Here is a 23,174-nt window from a genome sequence, read left to right on the forward strand (position 1 = left end):
ATTGGAGGAGAGAGATATGAGGGAGTTGCTGGTTTGGTGCATGAGGCACGACATTCATCCTGAGGTGCGTGCTAGGGGTCTGGTGAAGACTGTGCCAGCCTCATGCACCAGGCCTCCTGTGCATCTCCCTAGCCTTGCACGTCCTGTGCCATCTCAGCACTACAGTGCTCCTAGCAGTGCTAACCGTGGCGGGCGTGGTGCTGGTCAGGCACCGTGTTATGCGGTGGTTCGCACGGTGTCCCCAGTACGCGTGCTTAGCCCGGTGCGCTACATCCCAGCTTCCCACATCTGCCGGGCTAGGGTGAAGATCCAACCAGGGCAGTTGGTGCCAGCCCTGCTCTCAAGATCTCCAGTACGCCTTCACGGTCCGGTCCATCCAGTGCCACCTCCACACACCAGCCCTCCGGTGGCAGCTCCCCGCACCAGGCTTCCTGTGCGTGTCCTCGGCCCAGTACCACCAGTGCCAGCACCACGCATCAGGCCTACAGTGCGTCCCGCCTGTCCAGCGCTGCCGGGGCCTTCCTCCTCTCCAGCGCTGCCTGAGTCTCCCGCCTGTTCGGCGCTACCAGAGCTCCCGCCCCTCAGTCCAAAGGCGCAAGAGCCCCTTATTCCAGAGGCGCCAGAGCTCCTTAGTCCAGCGCTGCCAGAGCCTTCCTCTCCAGCGTTGCCGGAGCTTCCCGTCTGCCCAGCGCCATCTGAGCTACCCGTAACTCCAGCGTTGCCGGAGCCTCCCGTCTGCCCAGCGCCATCTGAGCCACCCGTCTGCCCAGCGCCGCCTGAGCCCCCCGTCTGCCCAGCGCCGCCTGAGCCCCCCGTCTGCCCAGCGCCGCCTGAGCCCCCCTTCTGCCCAGCGCCGCCTGAGCCCCCTTCTGCCCAGCGCCGCCTGAGCCACCCTTCTGCCCAGCGCCGCCTGAGCCACCCTTCTGCCCAGCGCCGCCTGAGCCACCCTTCTGCCCAGCGCCGCCTGAGCCACCCTTCTGCCCAGCGCCGCCTGAGCCACCCGTCTGCCCAGCGCCGCCTGAGCCACCCGTCTGCCTAGCGCCGCCAGTCTGCCAGGAGCCCCAGTCTGCCAGGGGCCGCCAGTGCCGCCAGTCTGCCAGGGGCCGCCAGTCTGCCAGGGGCCGCCAGTCAGCCAGGGGCCGCCAGTGCCGTCAGCCAGGGGCCGCCAGTGCCGCCAGTCAGCCAGGGGCCGCCAGTCAGCCAGGGGCCGCCAGTGCCGCCAGTCAGCCAGGGGCCGCCAGTGCCGCCAGTCAGCCCAGAGGCACACCTTTGGGGGAGGGTACTGTCACGTTCTGACCTTTATTTCCTTTCTTTTGTATTTATTTAGTATGGTCAGAGTGTGAGTTGGGTGGGCAGTCTATGTTTGTTTTTCTAGGTTTTGGGTATTTCTATGTTTCGGCCTAGTATGGTTCTCAATCAGAGGCAGGTGTCATTAGTTGTCTCTGATTGAGAATCATACTTAGGTAGCCTGGGTTTCACTGTGTGTTTGTGGGTGATTGTTCCTGTCTCTGTATTTGCACCAGATAGGACTGTTTAGGTTTTCGCACATTTATTGTTTTGTTAGTTATTTCATGTCTAGTTCCTTTATTAAAGAACATGAATAACCACCACGCTGCATTTTGGTCCGCTTCTCCTTCACCACAGGAAAACCCTTACACCATGTGCAGTTGCAAACCATAGTCTGGCTTTTTTTATGGTGGTTTTGGAGCAGTGGCTTCTTCAGGTTATGTCGATATCGGACTCGTTTTACTGTGGATATAGATACTTTGTACCTGTTTCCTCCAGCATCTTCACAAGGTCCTTTGCTCTTGTTCTGGGATTGATTTGCACTTTTCACACCAAAGTACGTTCATCTCTAGGAGACAGAATACGTCTCCTTCCTGAGCGGTATGATGGCTGTGTGGTGCCATTTTGTTTATACTTGCGTATTATTGTTTGTACAGATGAACGTGGTACCTTCAGGTGTTTAGAAATTGCTTACAAGGATGAACCAGACTTGTGGAGGTCTTGGCTGATTTGTTTCGATTTTCCTATGATGTCAAGCAAAGAGGCACTGAGTTTGTAGGTAGGCCTTCAAATACATCCACAGGTACACCTCCAATTGACTCAAATTATGTCAATTAGCCTTTCAGAAGCTTCTAAAGCCATGACATCATTTTCTGGAATTTTCCATGCTGTTTAAAGGCACAGTCAACTTAGTGTATGTAAACTTCTTACCCACTGGAATTGTGATATAGTGAATTATAATTGAAATAATCTGTCTGTAAACAATTGTTGGAAAAATGACTTGTCATGCACAAAGTAGATGTCCTCACCGACTTGCCAAAACTATAGTTTGTTAAGAAGAAAAGTGTGGAGTGGTTTAAAAACGAGTTTTAATGATTCCAACCGAAGTGTATGTAAACTTCCGACTTCAACTGTATATACATGTAAACAGGAGTAATAGGGACCAGTAGCAGGATACATAGATTGATACTAATGTTAATGGCAATCAATAAGGGGAATTATACTGGTAGTATTACATCTAATCAATAATAATTTCAGCTGCAGTTTAGGAGTGAGAGGGGGAGTGTGTGTACTGTATGTGTGTAGTGTCTGTAATGACTGTGAGTGAGTGAGTGAGTGAGTGAGTGAGTGAGTGAGTGAGTGAGTGAGTGAGTGAGTGAGTGAGTGAGTGAGTGAGTGAGTGAGTGAGGGAGGGTGTGTGTGTGTGTGTGTGTATGTGAGTATGTGTTTGCGCGTGTGAGGTAAGTGAGTGTGTGTGTCTGAGTGGGTGAACAGGGAGTACAGGAAGTGGCTATGGGCACACATCCTGGGGTCGTGAGCTAAGGGCACTATGGGGTTGAACCCTGAGTTGTAGTCGATGAACAGCATCCTCACAGGTGTTCCCCTTTCTAGGTGGGAGAGGGCAGTGTGGAGTGCAATTGAGATTGTGTTGTCTGTGGAGCTGTTGGGGCGGTATGCACATTAAGATTTTGGGAACAGGAAGGATGGTAGCCACCTTGAAATGTGAGGATTACCGACTGGGACAAGGAGAGGTTGAAAATGTCAGTTAAGACACCTGCCAGCGTGTGTCTGTGTGTGTCTGTGTCGTCTGTGTGCGTGTGTGTGTCGTCTGTGTGCGTGTGTGTGTGTCGTCTGTGTGCATGTGTGTGTCGTCTGTGTGTGTGTGTGTGTCATCTGTGTGCGTGTGTGCGTCTGTTTGCGTGTCTGTTTGCGTGTGAGTTAGTGAGTGTTTCTTGTGATTACTCCTAAGTGTTAACCTGTGCCAATGTCTGTATTGCCAGGGAGAGGGAGTGCCTGGGAGTGTGTGTATTTCAGTGTGTGGGTGGTCAGTGCTCTCCTATTGGCTGAATCCCGAGGGGGTGTATTTCAGGGCTGGGCCAGGACTTGTGGGGGAGGGGCCGTGCGTTGAGTCTTTCTCTTTGCAGGGTGCTCAGTCGAGAGCGGAGTGTGTGAGTGTGCACACAACAGAGAGAGCAGACGATAGAAAGAGGGAGCTGTTCTACTCTGGTTTTTATTCAGCTTATCCGTTTGTCTCCTCCTGACACCCAGGACTCCTCTGGCTCTATCTAACCCAGCAGGGTGCTTTCTGTTGGTGTAACATTAGACCAGTTCAGCCTCCCTCCTTTTGGGAACTCTGGAGCTCCCTCTCTCACCGTCTGTGTTTGCTCTCCATCGACTGGCTGATTTTTCTTAATTTGGAGTGTGTGAGAGTGTGTTTTACTCGGCAGGATTAGGCAGTCAGTATGCACTCTGGTACAAGCTGGTACGGTGGAGGGCGTTTCACTCGTAAGTGTGCGTCGTTGCCTCTCGCTCTGTGAGCCGCACTTGAGTCTCATACACTCGTCGGATCTAACGGAACGAGCACCCACTCTTCCCAAGGATTTGGGATATTTGTATAAAGGTTTAGCCTTCCCTGAATTGTGGATACAGAGAGGGCTCCACCTTACAACTTCCCTGAGGAGTAACATCGTCTGAGCAGGTGAGAGAGGCGTACCACTGCTTTCACTGGTTATCCACATGGACTGCTTTCGTGTGCCAGCTTTTAAATCTGTTCATGTTGTGGGTAGGGGCATCCATGGCGAGTTGCATGAACTAGAGTCTGGTTCAGAGGGAGCAGAGCTTATGTGCAGCTTTCTGCAGTAAACCATAAACCCGAACTGAATATGTTGACTAGTATTTTCCGCATGGATGTTTGTCCTTGTGGTTCGTGGGCAGATTCCATGTTTTGGTGCGTTTGTGTAGGTCAGTATGCTTTTTTGGTAGTTTTCATATGTGGCCGTGTGTGTGTGTGTGTGAGAGAGAGTGAGATCATGTACATGTGACTGGTCTGTGGGCTATAGCCGTGGAAAGGTTAGAGCTAAATTAACAACATTCTTCTCTGCTGAGCCACAGAGTATGGAGACCTCCCCCTTGCAATATCCCCTTATACCCCCATCTGTACACCCCTCACCCTGCACCCTCACCCCTTATCACATCTGCACCCTCCCCTCAGGCCCCCTGCTTGCACCCCCCATTAAGGCCCCATTCCCCCACCCCCATAACCCCTATCCCACTCCTGTACACACACCCCCCACACACACACACATACAACCTTTATTGCTTCCCCATCCTAGCACACACACACACACACACACACACACACACACACACACACACACACACACATATCACTCTACCCCTGGGTTCTCGCTCAAACAGCTGTTACTTCCTCGACACTTTAAACACTTCGCTGGTCACAGGTTGAGGAATGGTTCCAAAAAAATCACAACATTCACCTAAAATGAACCCTACAAATAGCAGTGTTGGGCGATTTGGAAAGCCATAGTCAATACATAATAGAATAATACTGGTAGGAAAGGTTGTCATCCTTAGCTCACAATCTGGGGATACTATATGATATAGAAAGGTTCAAAATGTAAAACAAAACAGCACAATTAAAAGATATATGGCACATGGGAACCAAACGAGGGTGGTCTATGGTGACGGCTAGGATGGGCTGAGAGTGGCTGAGGGGTGGGATTAAAGAGCTTATGGTTGTTAATGTATTATTGTTTTGTGATTGCTTTATGTACGTGTACCATGTATGTAAAATATGTATGCTAAATGTTTATGTAATATCTAATATTTGTAAAATGTATGTATATGTAGCAGAAAAGCTGTAAAAAAAAGTGTGTCCTCCGAAAGGGGGGTTTATAATAATAAACAAAAAAATACAAACTCTGCTGCTTTTCTGCTCCTCTCTCCTCCCTCCACTTCTCCTCTACCCTTCCTTTCTTTCCCTCCCTCCCTCACTCGTCTCCTCCTCCACTTCTTCTCTCCCATTCTCCTCTCCTCCCTTCATTCCTCATCTCTCCTGCTGCCATTTTACCATCTACCACTCTCTGGGCCACCGCTGCAACGAGCTCCTGTAAAACAGTAACCAGGGTGTGTGTGTGTGTGTGTGTGTCAGGATATGTTTTATACCTTAGACATTGTATCCTCTGGAGGATTGCTGTATTACTTCTCACTCGGTCCTTTACCTCCCCTCTCTCTCTCACTCACTCAATTTCACTAAATTTTTCAATTCAATGTAAGGGCTTTATTGGCATGGGACACATATGTTAACGTTGCCAAAGCAAGTGAAGTAGATAATAAACCAAATTGAACCAAGCAATGCAAATTAACAGTAAATATTAGACTCGCGAATGTTCCAAAATAATGACGACGTTACAAATGTCATATTATGTGCAAAATGTAATAGTTAAAGTACGAAAGGGAAAATAAATTAACGTACATATGGGTTGTATTTACAATGGTGTTTGTTCTTCTCTAGTTGCCCTTTTCTTGTGGCAACAGGTCACAAATCTTGCTGCTGTGATGGCACATTGTGGTATTTCACCCAATAGATATGGGAGTTTATCAAAATTAGGCTTGTTTTCAAATTCTCTGTCTTTCTGTGTAATCTGAAATACGGTCATACATTTAGCAGGAGGTTAGAAAGTGCAGGTCAGATTCCACCTCATTTTCTGGGCAGTGTGCACATAGCCTTTCTTCTCTTGAGAGCCTGGTCTGCCTACGGCGGCCTTTCTCAATAGCAAGGCTATGTTCACTGTGTCTGTAAATAGTCAAAGCTTTCCGTAAGATTGGGTCATTCACAGTGGTCAGGTATTCTGCCACTTTGTACTCTGTTTAGGGCCAAATATAATTCTAGTTTGCTCTCTTTTTGTTTGTTAATTCTTTCCAATGTGTCAAGTAATTCTATTTTGTTTTCTCATGATTTGGTTGGGTCCAATTGTGTTGCTGTCCTGTGGCTCTGTGTGGTCTGTTTGTGTTTGTGAACAGAGCCCCAGGATGCTTAGGAGACTCTTCTCCAGGTGAATCTCTCTGTAGGTGATGGCTTTGTTATGTAAGGTTTCGGGATCAATTCCTTTTTGGTGGTTGTAGAATTGAATTGCTCTTTTCTGGATTTTGATCATTAGCAGGTATCAGCCTAATTCTGCCCTGCATGCATTATTTGGTGTTTTACGTTGTACACAGAGGATATTTTTGCAGACCTCACAACCATTAAGGGCAATAGGTTCTATAACTGGTTCAAGTATTTTTAGCCAGATCCTAATGTCAAATGTTATATTCCATTTGATGGCATAGAAGGCCCTTCTTGCATTGTCTTTCAGCTCATTCACAGTGGCCTCTCTCTCTCTCTCTCTCTCTCTCTCTCTCTCTCTCTCTCTCTCTCTCTCTCTCTCTCTCTCTCTCTCTCTCTCTGTCTCTCTCTCTGTCTCTCTCGCTGTCTCTCTCGCTGTCTCTCTCGCTGTCTCTCTCTCTGTCTCTCTCTCTTACATTCACCAAAATTGCCCAAAAAATGTCAAATATCAGGTTATTGGCTATGTACAGCAGTGTTATAATGTGCAAGTATAGTGTATTCAGACCCCTTCACTTTTTACACGTTGTTACATTACTGCCTTATTCTAAAATGTATGAAATAAATAAAAATCCTCAGCAATCTACGCTCAATACCCCATAATGACAAAGCGGAAAAAACGTTTTACATTTTTACAAATGTATAAAAAAATATTAAGATACCTTATTTACATAAGTATTCAGACCCTTTGCATCCTGTTTCTATTGATCATTCTTGAGATGTTTCTGCAACTTGATTGGAGTCCACTTGTGTGAAATTCAATTGATTGGACATGATTTGGAAAGATACAAAGGTGTGTGTGTGTGTGTGTATATGTGTATATATATATATATATATATATATATATATATATATATATGTGTATATATATATATATATATATATATATATATGTATATATATATATATATATATATATATATATATATATATATATATACACACACACCTTTGTATACACCCTGTATATATATGGTCCCACAGTTGACAGTGCATTTCAGAGCAATAGACAAGCCATGAGGTCAAAGGAATTAGAGTAGAGCTCAGAGACAGGATCTTCTCGAGGCACAGATCTGGGAGAAAAAAATCTGCAGCATTGAAAGTCCCCAAGAACACAGTGGCCTCAATCATTTTTAAGTGGAAGAAGTTTGGAACCACCAAGACTCTTCCTGGAGTTGGCCAACTGTCCAAACTGACCAATCAGGGGAGAAGGTCCTTGGTCAGGGAGGTGATCAAGAACCCAATGGTCACTCTGACAGAGCTCCTCTGTAGAGATGGGAGAAGCTTCCAGAAGGACAAACATCTCTGCAGCACTCTACCGATCAGGCCTTTTTTAAACTTTACCTTTATTTAACTAGGCAAGGCAGTTAAGAACAAATTCTTATTTACGCTGACAGCCTACCAGGGAACAGTGGGTTAACTGCCTTGTTCACGGGCAGAACAGATTTTTACCTTGTCAGCGCAGGGATTCGATCCAGCAACCTTTTGGTTACTGGCCCAACACTTCAGCCACTAGGCTAACTGCCAGCCTTTATGGTAGAGTAGCCAGACGGATGCCACTCCTCAGTAAGTTACATGTCAACCCACTTGGAGTTTGCCAAAAGGCACCAAAAAACAAGATTCTCTGGTCTGAAGAAACCCAGATTGAACCCTTTGGCCTGAATGTCAAGCGTCACGTCTGAAGGAAACCTGGCACCATCCCTACGGTGAAGCATAGTGGTGGCAGCATCATGCTGTGGAGATGTTTTTCAGCAGCAGTGACTGGGAGACTAGTCAGGATCGAGGCAAAGATGAACGGAGTAACATACAGAGAGATCCTTGATGAAAACCTGCTCCGGAGCGCTCAGGACCTCAGACTGGGGTGAAGATTTACCTTCCAACAGGGCAACAACCCTAAGCACACAGCCAAGACAATGCAGGAGTGGCTTCAGGTCAAGTCTCTGAATGTCCTTGAGTGGCCAATTTAGAGCCCTAATTTGAACCCAATCGAACATCTCTGGAGAGACCTGAAAATAGCTGTGCAGCAATGCTCCCCATCCAACCTGACAGAGCTTGAGAGGATCTGCAGAGAAGAATGGGAGAAACCCCCCAAATACAAGTGTGCCAAGCTTGTAGCGTCATACCCAGGAAGACTCGGGGCTGTAATCGCTGCCAAAGGTGCTTCAACAAAGTACTGAGTAAATGTAATATTTCAGGTTTTTACTTGTAATAAATTAGCAAAAACTTATTCACCTGTTTTTGATGTTTTTGTCATTATGGGTTATTGTGTGAGGGTTTGATGAGTTAAAAAAAAAAAAATGTTAATACATTTTATTTTAAATCTGTAACTTAACAAAATCATGAAAAAGTCAAGGGGCCTGAATACTTTCCGGAGGCATTGTAGTTAAAGTATGAAAGGGAAAATAAATAAACCGATAAATATAGGTTGTATTTACAATGTCCGTGCTCCAGTGGTTTCCCTTTTCTCATGGCAATGGGCCAAACATCTTGCTGCTGTGATTGCACCCTGCGGTATTTTCCATAACAGATATGGGAGTTTATCCTTTTTTGATCTGTTTTCAAATTCTTTGCGGGTGTGATCTGTTGGAAATATGTGACACTAATGTGGGCATACATTTGGCAGCAGGTTAGGAAGATCAGTTTCAACCTCATTTTGTGGGCAGTGGGCACATAGCCTGTCTTCTCTCGAGAGCCAGGTCTGCCGATGGCAGCCTCTCTCAATAGCAAGGCTATGCTCACAGAGTCTGTATATAGTCAAGGATTTTCTTAATTTCGGGTCAGTCACAGTGGTCAGGTTTTCTGCCACTGTGTGCTCTGTTTAGGGCCAGATAGTACTCCAATTTGCTCCGTTTCTTTTGTTTGATTCTTTCCAGTGTGTCAAATATTTATAATTCTGCTTTCTCATCATTTGGATGGGTCTTAATGTGTTTCTGTCCTGGGGCTCTTTGTTGTTTGTGAATTGAGCCCCAGAACCACCTGGCTGAGGAGACTCTTCTCAAGGTTCAGCGCTCTGTAGGTGAACGCTTTGTGGTGGAATATGTGAGGATCGCTTCCTTTTAGGTGGTTGAAGAATTGAACGGGTCTTTTCTGGATTTTTCTGGTTCTAATTCCGCTCTGCGTGCATTGTTTGGGGTTTTGCATTGTACACAAAGTATATTTTTACAGAACTCTGCATGCGGAGTCTCAATTTGGGTGTTTGTACCATCTTGTGAATTCTTGGTTGGTGAGTGGACCCCAGATCTCACAACCATAGAGGGCAATGTGTTTGATAACTGATTAAAGTCCCAGCGTCGTCCAGGTTTGGCCGTGGTAGGCTGTCATTGTAAATAAGATTTTTATTTAACTGACTTGCCTCGTTAAATAAAGATTCAAATTTAAATTCAAAGTATTTTCTCTCCCTCTCTCGCTCTGTGTGCTGATGCTTGTAATGCTTATACAGTTTTGTCATGAATTCAGTCATTGCACTTCAGCAGTGTGTTTGGTCAGCCCAACAGCTAGCTGTGTGTCCTGGATGGATGGCGTTAACACCTGGGACACGATCAGGAGGCAGACGTTGTGGAACTTTGCAGATAGACATGTCATGAATAGAACTGTATCCACTTTTCTATTATGTTCACTCTACCTATTTGTACCCAATGTTTGTCAACTTTGTGCAAACTCCTCTGTATGTCTTCTCTCTCTAAATCGTGTTTATCACGAGCAGCACCATATTACCAAGTAAAATTCTGAGTATGTGTAAATGTACTTGGTGAATAAAAGTGATTCCGATTTTGGCACGATTCCTAATTCTACATGTCAGAGAGGCGTGTTTGTTCTACATAACGTATTTCTATTCCCTGCTCCCAGTCTGCACTGATTGAATTCCAGCTTCAGTCTTTCGCTTTACCGACACAACTCTGGATATCCGTGGGTTCTCCCAGTCCATTTCCCAGGTAACCTCTAGTGCCTAATGCAATATGTTAATGTGACGCTCTGATAAGAGCCACTCATCATACAGCATAGCTGCCACCATGGAGGAGCTTATCAGCCCATGTTAACTGGTGCAGCCTATTGATGAGGTGTGTGCATCCGTGTGTGTGTCTGTGTGCGTGCATGCGTGTGTTGTTTTTTTCAGCCCAACCCTCTCAAAGGCCCAGCCCTCAGCAGCTGAGACGTATATATGCATGTATGTTTGTGATTCCGATTAGGCTCAGTGTCAGTGCCACAAGATATTACTTTTTATGGCAGTATTAGTTTTAAGATGAGTTAAAACTAGACCCTTCTCTTCTCGTATGAATGTGGAACAGAGATTAAACTCTGTAGAGAGATTAAACACTGTGATGTAAATTAATGTGTTTTTGCAATTTAAGGGTAATTGTGTTATTAGCACAGACATGCACATACGTGCACACACACACACGCTGCTCAGCCAGCGATGGTCAGATGTACTCTTTGACATTGTGACCTGTTACCATAGCGACGGATGGTCATTAATCATACAGAGGGAGGGGGGGGGGGATAGGCTTCCAGCCTCTCTAACGTTTTAGAGCGGTGGGCCAGTAACCGAATGGTCGCTGGTTCGAATCCCTGAGCAAAGAACTTAACCCCCTAATTGCTCCTGTAAGTCACTCTGGATAAGACTGTCTGCTTAATGACTAAACGTTCCCCTCTGCCCTCCATGACCCATGCATGATGTATGTCTTCAGAGTGACCCCTCTTTGTCCAATGGGACCCCGCAGTAAACCCTGAAGGTTCAAGCTTGTAAGTACCCTCCCCCCGGGCCTCTTATTACTGATTGATGAACTGGTGGCGTGCTCTCTGGAGTGGACAACAAAAACAATGGTGATTTCATGAGCTATTGACTAACGGAGAGGCCTGTACCTCACACTCTTTCTCATACGCCCACATTTTGTCATTAACATTCTCTCTCTCTACCTCGTACACTTTTTCTCCGTGGTTCTTTCTTTCTTTCCCTCTGCAATTTCCTCACCATAGGTTCTGTCTCTCCCTTCATTTTATCCTGTTTTCTTTTGTTTCTTCGCTCTTTTGCTCAGCGGTAAATTGGCAGGGATGGCGGCAGACATTTCCGTATTAAGCCAAAATCTCTTTATTCCACCCATGGCTGATTTATGAACGACCACGCCCCACCCGCCCTCTCCTCTCTTTTCCCCATCCCTCTCTCCCCTCTAGACGCTCCCCTGTTCCTCTAATGTTTTCTCCATTAACCCCACCTGATGGCTGTGCAAGTAATTATAAGTCTATTGACGGCCCTGTGGCCACACACAATGAGAAATAAATAACGCGTTCGCCCAAGCAGAAACGCATTAGTTAGCTCTCTCCCTCCCATCTCTCTCTCTCACTCTCTCACTCTCTCACTCTCTCACTCTCTCACTCACTCTCTCACTCTCTCACTCTCTCACTCTCTCACTCACTCACTCACTCACTCACTCACTCACTCACTCACTCACTCACTCACTCACTCACACAAAACTCAAGAAGCTATAGGCCTTGATTTTTCCACAGAACTGCATTGTGCCTTACATCTCTCTCATTGGCTATTTATGCGTTCTGACTCGCAGAGAGCCTTGCTCTATTATCTTCCCTTCAACAGCAAGGCTGTGCCCTTTATCCACATACTGTGTGTGTTCCACTCCTCGTCCACTCCACTTTCACTCCACTCCCCCACCGCCATTATTATATGTACACTGTGTTCACAAATAGAACTGGTGAATGACGTGAATAGGTTGTTGAGTCCATCTGTATTCTTCTCTGACCTATGTGGAGTATTGTATGTATGACCTATAGCCGTATCATTTTAGAGTGGAGCCATGGCCATATTATCCAGCCTTTTTTTCCCACATGGGGCACCTTCCTATAGTACATGTCAAGCTTACCGCTCTGTTGGTAAATCTAAATGGGCATGTGTATGTCACTCCTTTCCTTCCTTCACACTTGACTCCTTTCCTTCCTTCCTTCCTTTTGTACTGGTGAAAGCATACATTGGGTTGGCGTCACACGTATCACTTTGACTTATCGCTTGCTTTTATATCAGTGCAAGATAAAGTAGAGGAGAAGAAGCCACTTTATTTTGAGATGCAAACATTGGTAATATTATTATTTGTTTCATTGTCATCTTTTCCAGAGGTTTAGGTGTCATAGTGTCCTACATAACGTCAACCCATGCTCCTCTGGACCTGCTGATGCTGTTAAGTTACTGAGGCAATTTCAAGTTGTTATAACTCATATTTCATTCACTTTGGAGTCATGCCACATTACTTATACTGGTATGATTTATCGCTGGTTGTTAGTCACTAAATCTCCACTGTGTGGTGTTGTGTGAGACATTAGGCCTAGGCGCCAGAATGATTTGCTGTGGTAGAGTCGAGCATGAAGACTTCTGATTGCTTGATTGATTCGAGGTCGTTGTTTGTTTGTTTACTCACTCGGATGTCTACCTCCGCAGTATGCCGAGAACGCTTGTCAGACTCGTGGCTTAGGGGTCGGCAATAACCATTAACTAGTGTAAGTCAAACTATGCTGTAACTAAGATGGTAAATCAACATTTTTTTACAACTCATTTATCGGAGGCTCCCGTTTTGATTCATGCCACGTTGTGAAAATGTCGCCCGATGCCATTGTATGCTCAATAATTTAATTAGGCACTCTGTGTATGAAGTGCTATTACACTTCACTGTGACTGGAGTTTAAGACCCTCCAAGTTATAGAGGCTCAAAGAGGGAAGGAGGCAGAGAGAGAATGGGGTTGGTAGAAGTTCAATATGAAATATTGAAGTACTTCTACTTTGTTCCCTCCCGGTACATGAAAGCATGCAGGAGGCACGTTGAAACAACGTGTTCACATCTAATGTTCATCCAACATCCATGCCACATTGTGGTGTATGTGTGTGTACTTTCAAACGGAGTGGGACAAAGCAGAACACAGACGCAGAAAGAGATTATATAAAAATAAAATAACAAGTTCTATGATTTAACTGTTCCTCCGTACTGGTTCAGATTCTTATGGGCGCGTGTAATCACTATCAGCCAGGATATGCTCTCAATACTTTCTAGTTCTGTGTGTGTGTGTGTGTGTGTGTGTGTGTGTGTGTGTGTGCGTGCGAGAGAACAGAGATCATTTCGCTGCACTCGTTTTTCCTGTAGACATCCAAAGCAAAGAGTCTGACGAGAGAGCCTTGGTTACCATCCCTCTCTTCCACATGGATAAACAGAGAGAAATGAAGACAAGGAGGGACGAGAGCGGGAGCCGAGTATAAAGAGAGACTTGGGAGGATGGTTGAAATAATGGCCCCCTGTCCAACATGTTCCACTCATCCTGCTCTTTTCATATTGAGTTGGGTGTAGGGTTCCACCAGACAGACCGAGAGGAGTCAGGGTGTGCATGTGTGTGTGTGTGTGTGAGACCTGTAGAGGTGTTGCCCCTCCTGATGCCCACCATTGTGCTCCGAAGAGATGGGCAGCACTTACTCAGTACCTATTATGCTGAACACTATAGGTGAATGTGAGTCCGGGCTCATAGAGCTGCAGAGACATGCGCGAGACTGACAATGTAGCCGATTATTCCGTTTCGTTCAGTTGATTTTAATCCATGACACCAATGTTAGCTAGTCCTTTAGAATAGGGGATAATTATGTTCTGAATAGGTAACTGGCACCTGCTTTATCCTCTCTTCCCCCTGCTCTATATAACATATGCATAGCTGTGTAATTGCTAATTAGCCACTAATAGCTCTACATGCCCCGATGCCTACATGGCTGAATAGGCCGATAGGTGCTTTACATAGAAATACCCCTGTACTGTTGTGTGAGCGATTGTGTCTGTAGCAGCTGCCCCCAATAGACCAGTACATTCTTCTCAATATGGCCCAGTACATATTGTTTTAAGGTAATTACAGTATAATGTGACACAACATGACTTTTGTTGCTGTACAAGGCACTCTTACGTCCTCACAGTTGCGTGGTAGAATAAATAACACTGCCACCTCTATGCCCCGAAACTGCTATGTCGCGTTTTGAAGTGGCGTGATCTGTGTAAGTACAATATAGATCGGGTTGGAGTTCCTAATGGCATGACTTTCTGTTGCTGCCCTGTGTGCCTGTAAACCCAATTTGTAGATCTGTAAATTCAGTGGGAGATGCTTTGTCAGCTGGCTGTGTTCCCGAACTCCCTGTACCCCCGTGTTTAAAGGAAAGGTTCACCCATTTTGGAATGTTATTGTTTTATGTGCATCTCTGAGGGATGCTCTATTGATTCCCAGCGTCATGTTTTCATGTGTATCTGAGCTGTTGCCGTTCCAGCGTGCAAGAAAGTATGACGTAGCATTGCGATAAAGCCACTCTCACTACGCTGGAGGTTAATAGGAATATGACTTTTAGATCACGAAAACCCCTGATATATGTCGGATTTCAATACTGGCCGATGTCAGAGCGTCGTCTTATCTTGAATGAGCCATTGATCATATTTTTGCGGTTTTCCTACTTCGAGAACATGTGTAATTTTAACAGAGGGTCTAGCACATTTCTTCCATTTGTCTGCCTCATCAGTCCAAGGTGCATTGCATGGTGATGTTACATGGCTGTTGTGAATGTCAGACTCCATTCTGTGAGACATATCGATCTGCAGGTTGAACGTGGTGAGATTGTTGACTCCTCAATTGATAGTGCAGTTTGCAGTAATACTTTGGTATTATTGTGTAGCTACGTTTGCTAGCTAGCTACCTACCTAGCTTGCCAGTCAGCCAGCTCATAGAGAGAGCATTGCATTGTGGGTTTTGTAGTTGACTTGAGCTGCAACATATTTTCACATGTTGCTAACAACCTTATTATAATGACAAAATGAAACATTTGTTCACGACAAATATTGTTCTCATATATTAGTGTTGTTTAACACTGTAAATTAATGAATGAATTAATTTGTGGTTCTGGATAGGTTTTTCCTTTTATCAAGAATCGTTGATCTACAGTGGTTCCTCCTTTAAAAGTTGCGTTGTACTGCTGCACACCTGGCGTGCTGCCGCAGCATTCGGTGGCACATCATTTAATTATCAGTCATTTTTTCTGTTAGTGCAAGGAATTGCTAGTTTGACCACCAGAGGGCATATTTGAGAAGCATTTGATAGTATTCCATATTGGCATTACCAGAGAATGTTAAACCTTTTTTGTAATAACATAAAATATGGGATTGATTTTAAGAAATTTGGCTTAATTCATTTAATTAATATTATAGGTTTTCGATTCAAAGAAAAACAAAAACTAAACCCTCAGGTTTTCCGTTAGGATGGAATGGAAAATATGGCGCTGTACAATGTGACGGTCGAGAGTAGGCTACAGGATTGAAGGATTCTAAATTGTTTGCCTTCATTAGACAATTTTGTTCCAATAATTCCGTAAATCAGTGATATTTATTCCCATAGTAATTCGTAATGGATCCAACTAAATCAACATCTGCATTTTGAAAGAGTATTTTTTTAACCATTATTTTATGAACAAAATGTGTTTATTTGTTTAGTAGGATGTCTGTACTACAGAATGCGGGGCACGCGGGAGACCGGGGGTCAAATCCCCATTGGGGAGGAAGGAGTAGGCTGTTCTTGTAAATAATCATTTGTTCTTAACTGATTACATATGTGCTATTTCATAGTTGTAGAATAATAGTGAAGACATCACAATGTAGAAAATATTAAACATTTTGAATAATCCTGGAATGAGTACAGTAGGTGTGTCCAAACTTTTGACTGGTACTTGCTGGAATGGAAAATATGGAGCTGTGCAACAGGACGGTCGGATGTACAGTACTGGGCTATTTAGCTAAATAATCCCAGCAGGGCATGTAGAAGGAGCATGCTGTCCTTGTAAATAAGAATTTCTTCTTAACTGAGTTGCCTCGTTAAATAAAGGTTACACTAAGAGCATAACATTTCTGCACCCTAATTTTCTAATTCTTGTCTAACCAAAAATCTCATTGATTTATCAAGACCAGTCCCCATGCTTGTCTCAGAGCAGTGCTAAACAGTGCTAAAATAATTGTAGGCTTTTTCTTCTAAGTTTTAAATGCTCTTTAAATAAATTAAACCTACACCATTAACAGCACATTACTCAACAATAGTGAGACTCATTTTGCCTATCATAGGCCTACAGTATATCGAAAAATCATTTTTTTCAATGACGTGACTCTCTGCCAATTATTGCATTTAGAGGATTGGAGGACTGTAAAATAATCTAAGGGGCATTTTCCAGTAGGATCTGTAAGAATATATAAGGGGCTTTTATATAATTCTAAATGAATTAATAATAATAATAATTGCTTGTTTAAAAAGTAACAATATTTTGGAGATTTCGAGTTAATTTAACCTAGAATGAGCGAGAAAAGCAAAAATCTTGAACACGGTGTGAGACATTCTCACTCATTTGTAAGTAAAGCCAGTTTGTTATTTAGAATTGTTTATTTCTCGAGAAACCTAACTTGATTATTTAGCAGACGTCACTTGCTTATATTCATGAAGATGATGAGCGATCGGCAAAGGCAATCTGTAATCTTCTGGCATCACGGCACGACACAGTCAGAAGACAGTTGAAGAAACGTGCGTGGACTTATGGATCGCTTGGTAAGAAATGTTCTATATATAAAGTTGAATTCGGAAGTTTACATACAATTAGGTTGGAGTCATTAAAACTCGGTTTTCAACCACTCCACAAATGTCTTGTTGACAAACTATAGTTCTGGCAAGTCGGTTAGGACATCAACTTTGTGCATGAGACAAGTCATTTTTCCAACCATTTTTTACAGACAGATTATTTACCTTCAAACTCCTACCTACCTTCAAACTCAGTGCCTCTTTGCAAGACATCATGGGAAAATCAAAAGAAAAAATCCAAACCCGCCATAAAAAAGCCAGATTACAGTTTGCAACTACACATGGGGACATTTTTGGAGAAATGTCCTCTGGTCTGATGAAACAAAAATATAACTGTTTGGCCATAATGACCATCGTTATGTTTGGAGGAAAAAGGCGGAGGCTTGCAAGCCGAAGAACACCATCACGAACGTGAAGCACGGGGGTGGCAGCATCATATTTTGGTGGTGCGTTGATGCAGAAGGTACTGGTGCACTTCACAAAATAGATGTCGTCATGAGGGAGGAAAATTATGTGGATATATTGAAGCAACATCTCAAGACATCAGTCAGGAAGTTAAAGCTTGGTCACAAATGGGTCTTCCAAATGTCAATGACCCCAAGCATACTTTCAAAGTTGTGGCAAAATGGCTTAAGGACAACATAGTCAAGGTATTGGAGTGGCCATTACAAAGCCCCGACCTCAATCACATAGAAGATTTGTGTGCAGAACTGAAAAAGCGTGTGCGAGCAAAGAGGCCTATAAACCTGACTCAGTTACACCAGCTCTGTCAGGAGGAATGGGCCAAAATTCACCCAACTTATTGTGGGAAGCTTGTGGAAGGCTACCCAAAACGTTTGACCCAAGTTAACCTCTTGAACCTCTGGGGGCAGTATTTCATTTTTTGATGAAATACGTTCCCGTTTTAAACAAGATATTTTGTCACGAAAAGATGCTCGACTATGCATATAATTGACAGATTTGAAAAGAAAACACTCTGACGTTTCCAAAACTCGAAAAGATATTGTCTGTGAGTGCCACAGAACTAATGCTACAGGTGAAACCAAGATGAAATTTCATACAGGGAGTGAGCCAGATTTTTGAGGCGCTGTGTTCCAATGTCTCCTTATATGGCTGTGAATGCGCAAGGAGAGAGCCTACACTTTCTGTCGTTTCCCCAAGGTGTTTGCAGCATTGTGACGTATTTGTAGGCATATCATTGGAAAATTGACCATAAGAGACTACATTTACCAGGTGTCCTCCGTCGAAACTATTGCGTAATCTACAGGTGCGTGCATTTTTCCATTTTGAACAGAGGAGAAACCAAACTGCCACGAGTGAGTCATCATCGAATAGATATGTGAAAAACACCTTGAGGATTAATTCTAAACAACGTTTGCCATGTTTCTGTCGATATTATGGAGTTAATTTGGAAAAAGTTTGCGTTGTAATGACTGAATTTTCGGGGGTTTTTCTTAGCCAAACATGATGAACAAAACGGAACGATTTCTCCTACACAAATAATATTTTTGGAAAAACTGAACATTTGCTATCTGAGAGTCTCCTCATTGAAAACATCCGAAGTTCTTCAAAGGTAAATGATTTTATTTGAATGCTTTTCTTGTTTTTGTGAAAATGTTGCCTGCTGAATGCTAGGCTTAATGCTATGCAAGCTATCAATACTCTTACACAAATGCTTGTGTAGCTAAACCATTTTTTGAAAATCTGAGATGACAGTGTTGTTAACAAAAGGCTAATCTTGTGAGCCAATATATTTATTTCATTTCATTTGCAATTTTCATGAATAGTTAACGTTGCGTTATGGTAATTCCCAGTGGGTCAGAAATGTATATACACTCAATTTAGGACCGTTTTTACAAAAACTTCTGCCTTCTTGAAGGCCAACAGGTCACTGAGCAATAGTTTTCCCTTGGGCTAGCTAGCTATCTTTTGTTTTTGGCTAGTTTGCAGCGCTGCACAGGTGTTATCAAATAGGATGTTGCTGCTAATGTGTTAGCTTCTCCCTTTTCAAGAATGACTTTAAACAAGAAGGCATGTTTCAAATGATCATCATCATCATCTGGTGAGTGGAACTATTTTTTATTGCAGTGCATTTGCTGTTGTTAACCATCTATTTGAATATAACTTATCTGTGTGAAACATTTTTGCATTGTAGCAACATGAAATCTTATAAATATCTGTTCAAATACACCCCCAGGAAGAATATGACACTTACAGAAAATCTGACAAGCTACCACTTAGATCAGGTCCTTTTCACTTTTTCATAAATTCTTAGAATGTTTGGGAATGATGTATACTAAGGCATTTGTGAAAATTTTATAGGAATATAGAGTGGGAAAGCGGCTGTGCATTTGGACAATTTATAGCCACTGCAATAAAACAAAAACAAATATCTGGCTTGTCCAGGGCCAGAGTCTACACACAGACCGGTGCTCTATAGCAGATCAGAGCTACTGTAAGCCTTTACAGTGCATTCGGAAAAGATTCAGACCCCTCTTTTTCAACATTTTGTTATGTTACAGATTTATTCTAAAATAGATAAAAGAAAATAATCTAGGTTTTTAGAGATGTTTGCAGATATATTTAAAATTAAAAACAGAAATACCTTATTTACATAAGTATTCAGAACTTTTGCTATGAGAATCGGAATTTGCAGTTGCATCCTGTTCACATTTGTTCATCCTTGAGATGTTTCTAAATCTTCATTGGAGTCCACCTGTGGTCAATTCAATTGATTGGGCATGATTTGGAAAGGCACACATCTGTCTAAATAAGGTCCCACCATTGACAGTGCATGTCAGAACAAAAACCAAGCCATGAAGTCGAAGGAATAGTCCGTAGAGCTCCGACACACAATTGTGTCGAGGCACAGATCTGGGGAAGGGTACCAAAAAATGTCTGCAGCATTGAAGGACCCCAAGAACACAGTGGCCTCCATCAGCTCTTCCTAGAGCTGGTCGCCCGACCAAACTGAGCAATCGAGGGAGAAGGGCCTTGATCAGGGAGGTGACCAAGAACCCAATATTCACTCTGACAGAGCTCCAGAGATCCTCTGTGGAGTTGGTAGTCATTATGGAAGGCTCCCCCATCTCTGCAGCACTCCACCAATCAGGCCTTTATGGTAGAGTGGAAAGACAGAAGCCACTCCTCTTTAAAAGGCACATGACAGCCCACTTGGACTTTGCCAAAAGGCACCGAAAGGACTCTCGGACCATGAGGAACATGAGGATTCTCTGGTCTGATGAAACCAAGATTGAACTCTTTGGCCTGAATGCCAAGCGTCACGTCTACAGGAAACCTCGCAGCATTCATATAGTGAAGCATCGTGGTGGTAGCATCATACTGTGGAGATGTTTTTCAGCAGCAGGTACTGGGAGACTGTTCAGGATCGAGGGAAAGATGAACAGAGCAAAGTACAAAGATATCTTTGCGCGCTCAGGCTCCCCTTCCAACAGGACAACAACCCTAAGCACACAGCCAAGACAACTCAGGAACTCAACTCACAACTTAAGTTTCTGAATGTCCTTGAGTAGCCCAGCCAGAGCCCAGACTTGAACCCAATCGATCATCTCTGGAGAGACCTGAAAATAGCTGCGCATTGACGGTCCCCATCCAACCTGACAGAGATTGAGATGATCTGCAGAGAAGAATGGGAGAAACTCTCCAAATACAGGTGTACCAAGCTTGTAGCGTCATACCAAAGACTCGAGGCTGTACTTGCTGCCATAGGTGCTTCTACAAAGTACTGAGGAAAGGGTCTGAATATTTATGTAAATGTGATATTTCAATGTATATATTTTTTTGTTTTAGTTTTTTCTTACCCCTTTTTCTCCCCAATTTCGTGGTATCCAATTGTTTAGTAGCTACTATCTTGTCTCATCGCTACAACTCCCGTACGGGCTCGCGAGAGACGAAGGTTGAAAGTCATGCGTCCTCCTATACACAACCCAACCAAGCTGCACTGCTTCTTAGCACAGCATGCATCCAACCAATATTTTTCCAATATGGATGACTCTTAAAAGAGCCTGTTTTGTTTTTGTACAGACATCAACCTTACCTAAACAGCACCCTCACCTGAGAAATAGAAGTCAAAGGGAGAGAAACTGGGAATTGAATAACTGCAGTTGTCATAGCTAAGTAAATGGAAAAACACTATTTTTTACAAGCCTTTGGTCATGTATAGTGTAGTCTATGGTGTTGCCAGGGTATAGCACCATCTTTGTTAAAGTAGGAGGTGAAGATCTCCTACACACGGATTGCCTCCCATGGTGCGATGTTGGCCCCCATCCTTTAAACATCCTGCAGAGCAGCAGACCTCTCTGGCACAAGAATAGCATCACAAATGAATACATACATACCGCTTGAAGCTTGATGATGAGTTGATCATTTGAATCAGCTGTGTAGTTCAAAAACAAAAATGTGCAACCCTTTGAGTCCCTAGGACTGAGAACCACTGCTCTTCATTGGGACCTCTTCATCTACAGACAGACTTTCATAGCTCTCTGTATCCGAGGACAGAAGACATCACAAGAAACAGACTTCATTATACTCAAATTAGACAGCACTGAATGTTATGTTACTATTATCTCTGTCCTCACTTCTAGGGACTGGAACTACACAAAAGTCCCTGCCCTATCCAGATTCACCTACTCTCTCACTTTGACAGTTGGGGCTGCTATCCTTTCACCCTTCTCCATGGCTGGTAGCTAGCTACCGACAAATGCACATATAGATAGCTAATATGAAGTTAGGTAGCTGGTGATATTGAATCGACTTAGCAAGCTAGCTGTACAGTATGTAGAGTTTGTTAGACAGCTAGCTAGCTACATTAGCAGCTCATTTGAGTTAGCCTGCACTGTAGCTGGTGAGCTGATAATACATTTTTTTTTTTTACATTTTCAAAATGTATTTACTTACTTGAATAGGTTCTCCCAGCCATGTGGACGATTGGAAACAACGCAGCATTTTTTTTTTGTCACCAGAGCATTTTAGAGCATATTACAGTGCCTTGCAAAAGTATTCATTCCCCTTGGCGTTTTTCCTATTTTGTTGCATTACAACCTGCATTATAAATGGATTTTTATTTGGATTTCATGTAACGGACATACACAAAATAGTCCAAATTGGTGAAGTGAAATAAAAAAATAAAAACTTAAATAAAGTCCACCTGTGTTTGCTATGAAGTTCCTAAATAAAATCTGGTGCAACCAATTACCTTTAGAAGTCACATAATTACTTAAAGAGGGACCACATGTGTGCAACCTAAGTGTCACATGATCTGTCACATGATCTCAGTATATATACACTTGTTCTGAAAGCCCCCAGAGTCTGCAACACCACTGAGCAAGGGACACCACCAAGCAAGCGGCACCATGAAGACCAAGGAGCTCTCCAAACAGGTCAGGGACAAAGTTGTGGAGAAGTACAGATCAGGATTGGGTTATAAAAGATTATCGAAAACGTTGAACATCCCACATAGCTTCATTAAATCCATTATTAAAAAATGAAAAGAATATGGAACCACCTCAAACCTGCCAAGAGAGGGCTGCCCACCAAAACTCATGGACCAGGCAAGGAGGGCATTAATCAGAGAGGTAACAAAGAGACCAAGGACAACCCTGAAGGAGCTGCAAAAGCTCTACAGAGGAGATTGGAGTATCTGTCCATAGAACCACTTTAAGCCGTACACTCCACGGAGCTGGGCTTTTTGGAAGATTGGCCAGAAAAAAAGTCATTGCTTAAAGACAAAAATAAGCAACACGTTTGGTGTTCACCAAAAGGCATGTGGGAGACACCGCAAACATATGGAAGAAGGTACTCTGGTCAGATGAGACTAAAATTGAGCTTTTTGGCCATCAAGGAAAATGCTATCTCTGCCTTAAACCCAACACCTCACATCACCCTGAGATCACTATCCCCACAGTGAAGCATGGTGGTGGCAGCATCATGCTGTGGGGATGTTTTCATTCGGCAGGGACTGGGAAACTGGTCAGAATTAAAGGAATGATGTATGGCTTTAAATACAGGGAAATTCTTGAGGGAAACCTGTTTCAGTCTCTCCAAAGATTTGAGACTGGGATGGAGGGTTCATTTTAATTCCATTTTAATTCCAGGTTGTAAGGTAACAAAATAGAAAAAA

General features: G+C 43.6%; 1 protein-coding gene across 2 annotated transcripts in view; it reads left to right on the plus strand.

The window, feature by feature from the left end:
* LOC118402930 (xylosyl- and glucuronyltransferase LARGE2s) overlaps positions 1 to 23,174 on the plus strand; it is a 179,516-nt gene that overhangs the window by 75,485 nt on the left and 80,857 nt on the right. Inside the window, exon 1 of one of the 2 annotated variants that reach the window (XM_035801315.2) lies at positions 3,427 to 3,985. The exons of the other annotated variant lie outside the window; for it this stretch is intronic. The gene's annotated coding sequence lies outside the window, so the exon portion shown is untranslated. Of the gene's footprint in view, positions 1 to 3,426; positions 3,986 to 23,174 lie in introns of those variants that run through there. 2 annotated transcript variants of the gene reach the window in all.

The sequence above is a fragment of the Oncorhynchus keta genome, chromosome 2 (assembly GCF_023373465.1).
Source record: "Oncorhynchus keta strain PuntledgeMale-10-30-2019 chromosome 2, Oket_V2, whole genome shotgun sequence".
NCBI classification, from domain to species: domain Eukaryota; kingdom Metazoa; phylum Chordata; class Actinopteri; order Salmoniformes; family Salmonidae; genus Oncorhynchus; species Oncorhynchus keta.